This window comes from Falco peregrinus, chromosome 4 (genome assembly GCF_023634155.1).
Source record: "Falco peregrinus isolate bFalPer1 chromosome 4, bFalPer1.pri, whole genome shotgun sequence".
In the NCBI taxonomy this organism is placed as follows: domain Eukaryota; kingdom Metazoa; phylum Chordata; class Aves; order Falconiformes; family Falconidae; genus Falco; species Falco peregrinus.
The window spans coordinates 101,803,955-101,816,691 of NC_073724.1; positions in this window are offsets into that span (position 1 = coordinate 101,803,955).

Genomic DNA, 12,737 nt, shown 5'->3' on the forward strand with positions numbered 1-12,737 from the left:
CACAGGCAGGTTCTGCCTGCAACAGGGTCTCACTGAAGCCGCTTAGGTTTGGAGAGAGTGGAAACACAGCAGCTTTCTGAATATTCATCTCTCTAAAGTCCAGGAAATTGTTGACACCTGACACAATTTAACATGGCAAAAACATTGAGAAATTCCTTTTATTAATTCAATATCGCCCACATTTTTAAGACTCAGCATTGCCTAACCTGTCCAGCGTAGAAATATTTTGGTACATCAGGTTAGATAACTTTCAGGATTAGTTTTGACAGAGCAGAAATGCAAAATCTGCAGCACTGACTTTGTAGAACCTTTTCTAGTGAACAAAACTGAAAAAAAACGAGTTTGGTTTCACGGGTCCTTTCAGCAGCTGGATCCCCAGCCAGTGAAAGTGCTTTGTATTAATTTCAAACGCCTGCATCATGATTCGAACCTGTTCTTATGCCAAGTGGTTTCCACTAAGTTAACAAACAGAAGTATTCAGCCCGCTGCTGGAAATCTATTCACATTCCAGAGGACTTGAGTAGATGGGCACTGGGTTGTCATTCAGATACTCTGTCTAGCAAAACAACGTTCCCAGCTTACTTACACAGAGCAAAAGTGTTCTAGGAATTTGCATGTGTGGTGTTCTTAGAAACAGAGACCTGCGGCCACTTCTCCTGAAAGCATAAGCAAGCCTTGCTCGTGGCTTGGGGACAGATACTCTGGGGGGAACATTTGCATTGGAAAGGTCAAACGAGTAGGGGGTGAATAGCTTCAGCAAAGCCGTAGTGCTTCTCTGGCCCTGGGGGGTATCTCACAGTGTTGTTAGCACTGGATGCAGGGTGATTCATACCAGGAGGCAGGGGCGACTCACATCCCAGATGTCTGTCTTTCTGTCTGTCTAGCTGGAGGCTGTAGGTGAACATGGGGTGGGTGGGGAGGTAAAACTTGACGATCCGATACACAAAATACCATAGCTATGCTAACAATAACTAGAAAGATACTGTCAAATGGAAAATACAAATAGACTATAAATATTCTGAAAATATCAAGAGAAAATATAAAGAGAAGGCAAACTCAATATGAAGCTGGAAGGAATGAACTGTTTACAGCACTGAGGCCTTCGTGTAACTCAGACTCCAAACGAGCAGGTATCAGCTCCCTGCATTTCCTTTTTGCAACTAAGATGGCACTCAGGTAGGACACACCAGATACACTGCTGCACATTCAGATACATATTCAGGTGGTTCCCACTTGAGCGTAGCTGTTCGGCCTGTGAGGGGGAAATGCCACCTCCTGTTTCCTCCAGTTTTAAAATAATGTTGCATCAGACAGTAAATAGCAGATTTGCTCTTTCTGGTCTGCCGTAATAAGAATGACAAAGCAACTCAACACTTTGTGACTCAGTCCTTTAGACCTCCTTGTGGGTTGCGGGAACTCCCAAAATTCCCCTTTGAATTTCTCCATCTTGTTTTGCCCCCTGTGGAAGAAAAAGGTATGCAAAGAGAGAGCAGCATACGCAGTCTTCCATGAGCACAGACTCCAGTCCTACTGAAAATGTCTAACTTAGGTATTGCCCAAATGTTACATATCCAAAATATATTTTCCACACAGGACTTTCCTCTTGAAATGTCTAGCTGAGCTGAAGTTTTGTCACTGAAGATTTTATTTACTGTTGTTCTTCCACTGCTGGTAAATGAGGACTCCTGTGCCTGTGAGATGGAGTCTTTTCATTTTAGAGGGTTTAAAATATCAAAATATCCAGTAAGAAATAATCCTAGTTGTCGCAAAATGTCCTAAGAAGATTTTTTTTCCCCCACATCTGTGGTACATGTTTTCAGTTCTAGTGTGTCAAGTTCAAAAAAAATACGCACCAGTTTGAAATACCAGTGACATTTGCGTGTATTTATAATTAAATTATTTCATAGAGTAACTAGTAACTTGCATAGCTTCCCTCTTTTTAGATGCAAAACCGAGAAGCTCAGACCCTGCTGAAGCCAACAGCAAAGTTCTGATTGGCACAAACAGCAACAGGCGCTCACCCGTAATCTATATCATAAAACCATAATTGGCCGTCTCCATTAGGACTAAAGTAAGAGGAATGTTGTAGGTCAGGATGAAGGTGTATTTGCAGCCTGCATAGTTTCTGCACACATTAATAGTCCTTCATGAGTATTATGTTCACATTTTTCAGAATGTATTTGTGGTATTTTATTTGCTAAAGCCTGGTTGGGTGGTCACTGCTGTCTGAGACAGAAAATGATGACAGTCCCTGGCCTAACCAACACAACTGAACAGTGGCTGAGCTCACTTAGGTTTCTTGATAAGCTGTGCTCAGTTGGTCAGTTGGAAGCAGTGCTGCCCATTGAGTATCTTTCTCTAGCTGTCTTAGGACATCTGGAATGAGACAGGAGAAAAAACTCTTTGGGAGGGATGAGAAATGATGAAAATGCACAGTACCTACAGCAGCAGGACTGTACAGTTTGCTTAATTTGTCTCTTTTTCTGTCCCAGCAGGAGAGGAAGCTGAGTTTACAGAACAGCAACTACCTAACAGCAGGGAATGCATTTAGCCAAATCCCTACTCACGCTGCTGGTCTTTCCTGGGGCCAGGGGCTCCACTTTTGCATACTTACTGCAGCAGCAGTCAAAGAAAATCAAACCTGGCGCATTAGACAAGTGGCAGTTATGCATGGCAGCTGTCATAATGTTTGACTTTCAGGGCCAAATAATCCGCTTTGGTAGGGTTTTTTTGGTGGCAAAAAGAAGGGCAGCAAAGGGTGCCCTGGGCAGGAGCTGAGCTGAAGCCCATCTCCAAGACTGTGGGATCCTTCCCAGTGCCCCTGAGATGCCCCAGCTGCATCTCCACCACAGGAGCTGCTGCCTCTGCCTCTGTGCTCCTCCAGCCCCTAGGCAGGGCTGGTCCAGGGGGACTGGGTGTTGAGGACCACGTTGTGTGCTGGCTCAAGCCTCAGGCTTCCCTGCATACCAATGAGCCTGTTTCACACAGGCAGGCTCTGTGAGCAGCAGCGTTGCCCACCTCGGTGCCACATGCCCAGGGCTTACAGCTACTGCCTCCCCGCTAGCTGCAAGGTGGAGTGACTGAGTTTGTGTAGCAATAAAACAATAAATATCACATGAAGGGAAATTATATTTTGATCTATTTCTTTGTACTTCGCTTTTCAGCTACCTTTTCATGCAATTCAAACAGGTCAGTCCAAAAACTGGCCGTTCAAATACCATGGTAAAACCAAGGCATGAGAGACAAAATGGGAGAAATTCCCCTGGTCTAGTTTCCACGGTAGAGTATGGACCTTTTTCAACTGCTTCTCCTCAAATATGTGTTGTCATGAACACAAATTAAAACAAGCCTGCTAGCTACAGATTAATTAACATTCCAAATGCATGGGTTTTGTTTTCAGAGAAAGGATTTTGCTACTGAAGGTCACTTTGCTCTGAAGGAGCCAGGAAGAATGCATTCTGCTGCACCACGCTCTGCAGCAAGTGCAGAGATTTAGTCCCATCAACCAAGCACTTCTAGCAGATCTCCAAGCACTTCTAGCAGATCTCCACCTTTTGATATGCTTAAGTAACTGGACACGTTGCTCTAATCTAACACATTAAAGCAAGGACAAGGAAGAGGGTGTGAGTTCGATAATTGCATCTCGTGGTATGAAAGGGACTTGGCTCATTGGAGCCCCATTATTTTTAATAAAGGAGGTGGGCGATGTCTGCAACGTAAAAAATGGGAAACGCTGTGTCCAGTTTTGCACCACATGCATACAGTTTCAAAGGGATAGCAAGAAACCAGAGATGGTCTACAATGGAGAGTTACCAAGATAGTTACAACAAATGGCCTGCAAAGGCAGATAAGCATCCTATAGCTACCTGAAATACAGGAATAATGAGACCTGAGCCAAGACTGGAGCAGAAAATAAATCAAGAAGCCAAGGGGCTTCCAAGGCTGCATTAATAAAACAGCTACTTAGTGAGCTAAAGTAGAAGGGTCTGAACGGCAGTGGTTCTGCTGCTTCAGCTCACTACGTAGCTATTCATTTTACCGTTTGCTGTTTAAGACAATTTTCCAATGACAGAGACTTCAGGAGCAAGTGAGATGTTTTTTATGGATCTTACAAGAGTTTCAGTGCTGAATGCTCAATTAAAAAAAAAAAAAAAAAAGGAAAAAATTAAAGCCAGAACCTTGAAAGGACAATAAATCTTCCCAGCCATTCTTTGTTTCAGTATCACAGTTTGGGGTGAATTTTTTTAGATTTATTTTGTTTAGCTTTGGAAATCAAATATTCTGCTGTGGTTTTGCTAAGCATGCAATTTTTTTGTGTTTTTATTAAGCATATCGTCATACAGGCTGTGTGGTTGCAAATTTAAACAGCTGCCTCCCAAAATTACAACATGCATTCAGGTATTGGCTCATCAGCTGCTGTTCCAGTCCCCTTGCAATGTGCAGGTTATTTCCAAAACACCTGCATAACTCATTAGTCACAAAGTGGGAACTACCTGTGTGTTTTCAATTTTTTTGGAGATGGCCCCATCCAAGTCTTCCCAGAACCAATGGCTGGTGCCATCCTTCCTCCACAAAGTAAAATGGAGCAGGCAATTGCATGTGGTTCCCTGTGATTTTCAAAGCAATTCAGGACCAAGTTCTGCTCAAAGTCTCATAGTCTGATATATTTAAGATTGCTGTCAAAACATACATACGTCCTCTAATAGAGATCAGGGGCCCTTCAGCTCTGCTGCCACACAAAGAGCCGTAGCCTATTCAGGCAGGGTGACAATCTGCTCTTTTCAAATGTATTCATGCAGGGCGGTTTGGTGGCTGCACTGGGACTTCGCTTCCCCAGAACAGCTGCAGGTGAGCTGCTAAAATAGTGCCAGTTCAGCCAAGCTGTGTAGAAGACACTGAGCCAATCTCAGTTTTCCAGTTTGATTTATATTGCTGTTACCTCAGCAGAGTGAGTGTGTGTGTTTCCACCAGTTTAAATGTCAGATTCTCGGCCCAGGCTTTCTTTGGGTGTTGGGGAAAGGGAAGAAGAAGGTTCTTGTGCATCTCAACAGGAGCTGTTCCGTGTGGATGAGCAACATCTTTGCTCATGTCAGAGAACACACACCTTTTAGCCAAGGCAGGAACAGCAGCATGAAGCTTCATGGTCAGAGCATGAGCAGCAACATAAGGTTCAATAGATGAAGAATTGCCTGCTCTTACGAGACATGAACAGAGGTAGCGAGTACTACAAGATCAATGTAAGCTGTAGCTCCTGATGAGGAAATGATACCAGAAAATGCAGGGGTTTAGCTAAGGTCTAACAGTTTCTTTGTTTGCTTTGGGCAGGACATTCGATTTAAGAAAGGTGAACTCATTGTCTGCATCTTCTATAAAAGATTACAGGTGGCAAGCTCTGTGCTTCTGATATTTCCCAGCCTTGTAACAAACACTTTGGAGAAGGACAGGTGAAAGCAGAAGCATTTTACTTCCAAGCTCAGTAGCAGGTTACCACTCCAGGTGGTAGGACACTGCTGTACTTGATGGTCAGTGTTTGGAGAGATTATAAAGGGACTCTTTCTGCACTTTCGGGAGGCAGAAGTAAAACAAAGTGCCAGCTTTCTTCCTTAGCCTCACATCTCCTGCCTTCTTCCTAGAAGAACCACGCTGCAATGGATTTCCATTAGTCTTTAAAGGCCCTAATTTAGGCATTAGCCTTATGGACATGATTAAAGCCCTGTCCACCATAATTAACTGCAGATACAAATTGTCATTCAAGAATGGAAAGGAGAAGAGGCAGAGAAAGTTCATGGAAAGCTGCTATTTGGATGCTTTTTAGTAGGAAGGGTAAAACACAAAGAAAAGAGGAAAAAACTTGTTGATCCAGGGACATGCCTGATAGCTTCTAAAAATAACACTGGGACGTAAATTTTCCCATTTATCTTAATCAAATCTTAACCTTAGGAGAAACCCCTACTTTTAAACTGGATGTTAATTCTGAAATCCAGGGACCTTTTGATGAGAGAGAGCTGGAAGAACTGATGCCAGCATTGAAATGGCTTTGGTCCTGCCCCCCAGATCCACTGCTTGAGTGCATGGAGGCTGGGACAGCTGGTCCTTGGTTCCTCTGAAGCAGAGGGCCACAGCATCCCTCCTGGACCAGCCCTTACCCTCAGCATCCCAGAAGCAATGAGACAAGGCCAGGGTGAGTGCCCCATGGAGTGCTGTGCACCCTGCCTGCTGCTGCCCATAGAGACAAGCAGCAGGTCCCGGGGACAGCAGTGGTGGGAGAAGCCTGAGGTTACCCAGATGTCCTGCTTCAGATACTTGGGTTTTGGTTCAGGCCAATCTAGAACTAACCGTATCTTATTTTCATGTTATTTTCACCCTATGTGATGTTCACAATGTTGTTTTTATACTATGCATTTATTTCTACAGCAGGATATAGCTCAAATAATACACCCTAATGGGCTGCTGGAGACCAAGCAGTGAATGAGCATGACACTAGCAAGAGGAACACCTCTACAAAAAACATTGATTTGTGTCTGTGACGAGCAGCATTATGGAAGAAAGGAAAACTTCAAGGCTATTCTACCTTCTCTCACTATTAAGCCTGATTGCTTAGTTGCATCAGTTACACTGATCGTGCAGGTTTACAGTTTCCTCCAAGCCAGAGCTTAGCTCTAAACTCATTTATGTGAAGATGAAGTAAGAGCAAACTGCCCACACCTTCAGCAGCTGCCTAGGATCACCTGGGGATTTTGCAAAGAAGGGGCACAGACGTCCCCTGATGCCAGGCATTGCCTCTGCTCAGCAGACACCTTAGTTGTCATCACCACAACCCCACACACACCCCAGCAGACCAAACCCTGCGGCATCTGCTCATGTCAACTGTGGGGCTGTCACAGCCCTCAATATGTGGAAGAAGGGCCCCCTAAGCGCTGCAAATCAAGTCCTCCTCCATGGTCTGAATCTTTTCAGTGCCACCTGAATTATGGAACTAACCCTTGAGGTGGGTCACTCATTAAAGGTGTGCAATGCACGTTCTTCTGAAGTTGCTAAGAAGCTCCAGTTACTTTAATTACAGCTCATGATAGCTGGGAAGTGAAGAACAGCAGGTGTGCTTGGGGGAAAAGGGGCAGCAGACAGGCAAAGCAGGGAGAAGAAACAAACATTTGTATTTCTTCGTTATGTATGTCTCTGCCCCTGCTTCCAGCCTGTGCTAATCTTCCCCTGGCAAACACAGGATCTTCATGGTACCCCTTCTTAGATGCATCTTGTCTTCTCCACTTCTCTCTTTGCCACCTCCCTCTCCTCTCCACAGGGACCTGTGAGGCGGACAAGCGTCCCAGCCTGACCAAGAGAGCATTTATGCTTTTTATCCCAGTGGAGGTTCAGCCCTGCAGCTGGGCAACAGGCAGCCGAGGGGAAGGTTTAATGGGCATCTGCAGCAGGTGGGCAGTAAGCACTTTTACTGTGCATTAGAGGCTCCACATACCCATGTAACAGCTGAATATGGTCTCCAAGACTACATTTCTATGAACAAATCACATTTTCCATCAAGAAAGAAATGGGCGTTCAGCTGCACATTGCTTCATGAGCTCTGGAACAGTTACCTGACTATTATCACAACTGAAACTATGACTACAAGTAACATGGCTTTCAACTCAATATTTCAGCTCAAGAGTATCTTGGCTGATATTTAATTGGTTGTTTCAGTAATGCAAGAGAGGAGCTGGAAATAAACTGGTTTGCAGGTACTCTCAAGCCTGTTGTTCATCTAGATTATTTTTTTTTTTAACATATCACAGCCACCAAGTTTATCTGCCAAAGAGAGCTACTGACAACTGGGACAAGAACTTTGCCTGTTTTCCATGATGCTGCCGCAGGAGAGTAGGGATCCTCCTGGAATGGAGTATCCTACCTTAATCTAACCAAGCAGGCCTGTGGTCTTAAGAGAAGGAAGGCTACAAGATCCTTCTAGCCACCCTTGGGAGAAGATGCAGTGTACCTGTGTGTGCATGTACCAATACAAAGACAGCCCAGGAGAAAAACACCAGTCTGCTCAGAACAGCCTTCTGGCATACACCAGCGGTGCAGGTTTCAGATAGATAATAAGGCCATAAAAATAGAAACATTAAGTGCATGGAATATGGGCCAAGGTGGGAAAGATAAGAGGTACAAATTCTACTGAAGCCAAGTATGAATTCCTTCACGTGGTCCTGGAACTAGGAAGGTGGTCTCTTCCTGAGGAAACTCCTGAGGAAACAACAACCTGGTTGGAAGAGGTTTTTTTTTATTAAAAGGAAAAGAACTAATACAGCAGAGCAGGTGATACAGGAGGCCATTTGGGAGGGGTTTCCATGCACATTGAGGAGGTCAAAAGGAATGCTTTCCTCTGAAAGACAGCGAGGTGGACTGCTGCCAGTGAGGAAAATATCCTTACTGGAACTGGAAATGTACAGTAAACCAAGAGACAGCATCTTCCTTGCTATACCAAGCAGCAGCCTGGCAGGCACGCTGTTACAGAGGCTGAAACAAGCAGGAGACATTTGGCTTGGAAAACAGCAGGCTGGTCTCAAGAAATTGGAATTGTCAGTGACCACAGCAGCAAGAACATCCTCCTAGCAGAGCATTCAAGGAGTTCATTGTACATGAACTTCACAGACATTGAAGAATCTGCTAGGATGCAGATAATATCACTTGGGAAATAATGGGACATTACAGAAGCCCCAAAAGACAGTTAAGAGTATGGAAATCTCTTAAGAGGAATCTTAGCGTGATCAAGCTTGCATTAGCTCTCCTTCAAGCCCACTTGAGATGAGGGGTAACAACATGTAGTTTTCTTTTCCTTCACTGTTTCTTCCAATTTTTTTCCTGGACAAAGATTGCCTTAATTAAAAATGAGGGTACATTGGACCCAATCACAATTATAAAATACAGGTTTCATTGACAGTATCTGCCTCAACACCCAAATACCACAGAATGGAATTAGGAAGATTAAGTTGATAGGAGGAAGCAGCTAAAAAACCCCCAACAACCTGGCTGGAAGAGGGGTTTTTTTTATTAAAAGGAAAAGAACTAATACAGCAGAGCAGGTGATACAGGAGGCCATTTGGAAGCGGTTTCCATGCACATTGAGGAGGTCAAAAGGAATGCTTTCCTCTGAAAGACAGCGAGGTGGACTGCTGCCAGTGAGGAAAATATCCTTACTGGAACTGGAAATGTGCACGTGACTTTGGTTCTTCAGAGAACAATTCAGGTCTTACAACGGAAGCGATGGATAACCAAACTTTGCATCTTTAACACACATGTCAAATCATTATGATTAAATGACTTGCAAACATGGAGTAATACAAAGCTGCTGATGAAGAGTTTTCAAGTTAATAAGGTGATGTCTTCAATGGACTTCAGACGCTAACTGATCCTAATGGATAATAAAAAAGGGCTTACACAGAACACTGTGGAAGGAGAAGTGGAAATGGGTATGCCACATCTGTATAAAATTATATTGTATATGAAACAACCTTCTAATGTTCCTATTAGGAACACAGGAGAGATAAAGACCCAAACCATCCTGAAAAGGAAGACAGGAGCACCGATTCCATCTGGAGTCAAATCAAAAAATGCCTCAAGGGTGAGAATGCACAGAGGATCATTAGCAGCAAGTCTTCTGCTTCCCTGGAATGAAGATAAGGCAGGACACGCAGTCTTACCATGCAGGTTCTTTGTGAAGGTTTGTGAAACTACAGTCTGTGAATAAAAAAGACTGATTGTGGCAGGAAGAAGAGAAAATTAAAAATAAGGGTCCTAGCTGAGAACTTACTATCTTGCCTGCCATAAAATAAGAGGTCCAGAAAGAGAAAATTGCCCTAACCAAAGAAGGCAGAGGTAAACAATTTGGCTGTAACCAAGCCAATGTGTGTAGGACATTCATAACAAGCAGAAAGGTTTCTAAAAAGCAATAGAAACTGTATTTCACAAGAAATATAAAAGAAGTATGCATTCAAGAGCACAGCTGTGAGGGAATATTTCAAGACACTGTTTCAGTGTTTACATTTACTCTCTCAACAAGGGTAGAAATAATAATTTTAACTAAAGCTACACTTTGCAGGGGGAGGGGGGAGTTGTCAATAAAATGAATGAGTTACAACATTACAGAAATGCTCTTTTCACCTAGACTTACTGCCTCCAACAGTAAGATATACATAAATCCAGGCCCTCTGGACATGGAAAAAAAAATCTACAGGGCATATTTTGCATATCACTATAATTTGATGGTCTGTGATTTCTCAAGAAAACAGAAATGTGAGAAACATGTTGACAGTTCAGTCTAATTCCAGAATTCTTTTGACTATGTTGTAGTTGCTACTTGTGAGTACTGCACATAAAAATAACTTCCCTCGACCTAAAAAAAAAAAGGAATTATTTCTTCTTTTAATTTTTTTTGTATGAGGTGAAACTCCTCTGCATCACTAAGCAATATGGAGCTAAAATTTACTTTATACACTGATCTCAATGACAGGGTATTTGTGAGCGTGTGTTCAAGAGACAGATCCAGGTTTAATAAAGCCAGCAGGACTTGGTGATCATTTGAAAAGATGTCTCCTGTGATAACAACAATGTACAATGTGTTAAGGCACAAATAATGTTGTAGACCCCTGTGTAATAGCTACAATAAGATGAGGTCATCCTATGGACTATACCAGCTACTCTGAGCACAACCACAGCATGTTAGTAATGCATCTGATCCCCTGTCTGAACTCAGGATCACATGGCGACTTTCCTGCCCCAAGGTTCAGACCAGAATAACTGAAAAAATATACAAAGACAGCTGGACTTCAGAAATAATGAATGAAAAATAAAAGAGTCTTTTCCAATACCATCAGGTAGGAGAAAATGGACACAAGCTACTAAAGTTACATAATCATTGGGGGGAAAGACAAAAAACCTGAGTTTTATAAACTCCTTTGCAGGTGGAACTTGATTATTATTCTCATTTCAAATTTCCTAAACATCAAGAAACATTTTCTGCCTTCAAACCCCAGACAACTGAACTGACAAGACACCTTGCACAATAGCATCTTTGTTTGTCATCACTAATTCTCTTTCTCTTCCTTGATGGATAAATTTTATAAATCATAAATTTAAGCTGCTAATTAGCCATGTCCTGCTCACTTCACCATGCCAAACTGCTCAGCAACAAACTCTCGGGCAGGCTGGTCCAGCCTTTTGACAAGACAAAATGAGGTTATACTACTGGTACTTCTTTGCCAGATGGCAAAACCACCTTGTAGTGTTATGGTAAGGTGAAAGATAGCACCAGGGCAGGACAGAACAGACCTGTGAACAACCCATGGAGAGCTCTAACACTTTAAGAACAGACATGAAATTCTGGAAAACAGAAGTGTTCTTATTTCTAGTCTCACATCAGCAAACGATATGCTGTGTGCAAAAGAAAATTGAGGATGTTGTTGTTGGTTACTTCTCCCAGATTCCCTACCTACAAATACGGCTGCCTACACATACACAGCTACATGAGCAGGGGCTGCGTTTCCAAGATTTCATCGAAATTTCAAAGAATTTGGAACCTTGCCATTTCTGCAAAACAAACTGCAGTTGTCAGGTGCCTGGCCATATCCCTCTCTCCATGTTGGCTAATGTACCCCACAGGCACCTCGCGAGAATTCACTGGCTGGGACAGGACTTCACATGAAAAGGTATTAAGCATGGCTCACAGCCCATCTATTTCTACTCTTATAATCATGGGAAACAGAACTAGAACTTACATTCGCTTCTTTACTTGGTACAAGAGTATGCACAGCAGAGCATAAGCTAAGAAGATGACGCAAGGGACTGAAAGACATGCTGCAGGTGCATCTTGTCTTACCTCTTGCCGTATTCTGTCTCCAAAGAAACTTAAGAGGCTGCCTTGGAAGCAGTCTCCTCAAATCCCTCCTACTTGTGTTTATTAAACACACATTTCTCTTCTTCAGGGGGACAAGAACAATGCTTGACGTTTTACACCAGAGAGTCCCATCTCCAGCCTCCACATATTGCACTCAGTCATTTATGAAAGACATCTTTTTTTCCTTCCAGTTGGTAGGCAGTTTAAGTTCTGCACTGATCGGTGACAATTTAAGACAATTTTCCTCTGATTTTTCTCTTTCCACTCTCTGTACTGCCCAGCTCTGCTAGGTTTCATCCACCCCACTTAAGTTTGGGAGCACTGCCTGCCACATTACTAGATGCAGCTGAAAACCAGCCCATACAATAATAACATTGCTCTCATCTCCAATATTTTTTTGCCTATGCTGCTTGCCTAGACATATCTCTTTTGGGTGAAACGCTAATGCAATTCTTGCCAAAAAGATATCCCCCGGCTTTTTTCCAATTTAGCAAAAAGACATAGAAAATATTGATGGTTTTGGTCTTCCTGGAACTTTCTCAATCCCTTTCTAGGAAAAAGAAAGGACATCTTTTTGCAATCCCATTATTACATAGGTGCATGGTTATAAGAAAATGCTCTGAAGGGACATCAAGCAAATAATACCAATTTTCAAAATTCTATAGCAATGTATTTATACAAATTACAGAATTCTGTATGTATTTACACACCATTACAGAATATAAAGTAAATAACACCAATTTTTCTTTTGTTTTTCCCTCAGATTTTTCTTCAAGGAAATTTTAGTGCTCAGGAAAGGTGCCAGATGGGGCTAGCACTAGAAAATGAAGACTTCTGTTTGCCCGCAGCACAG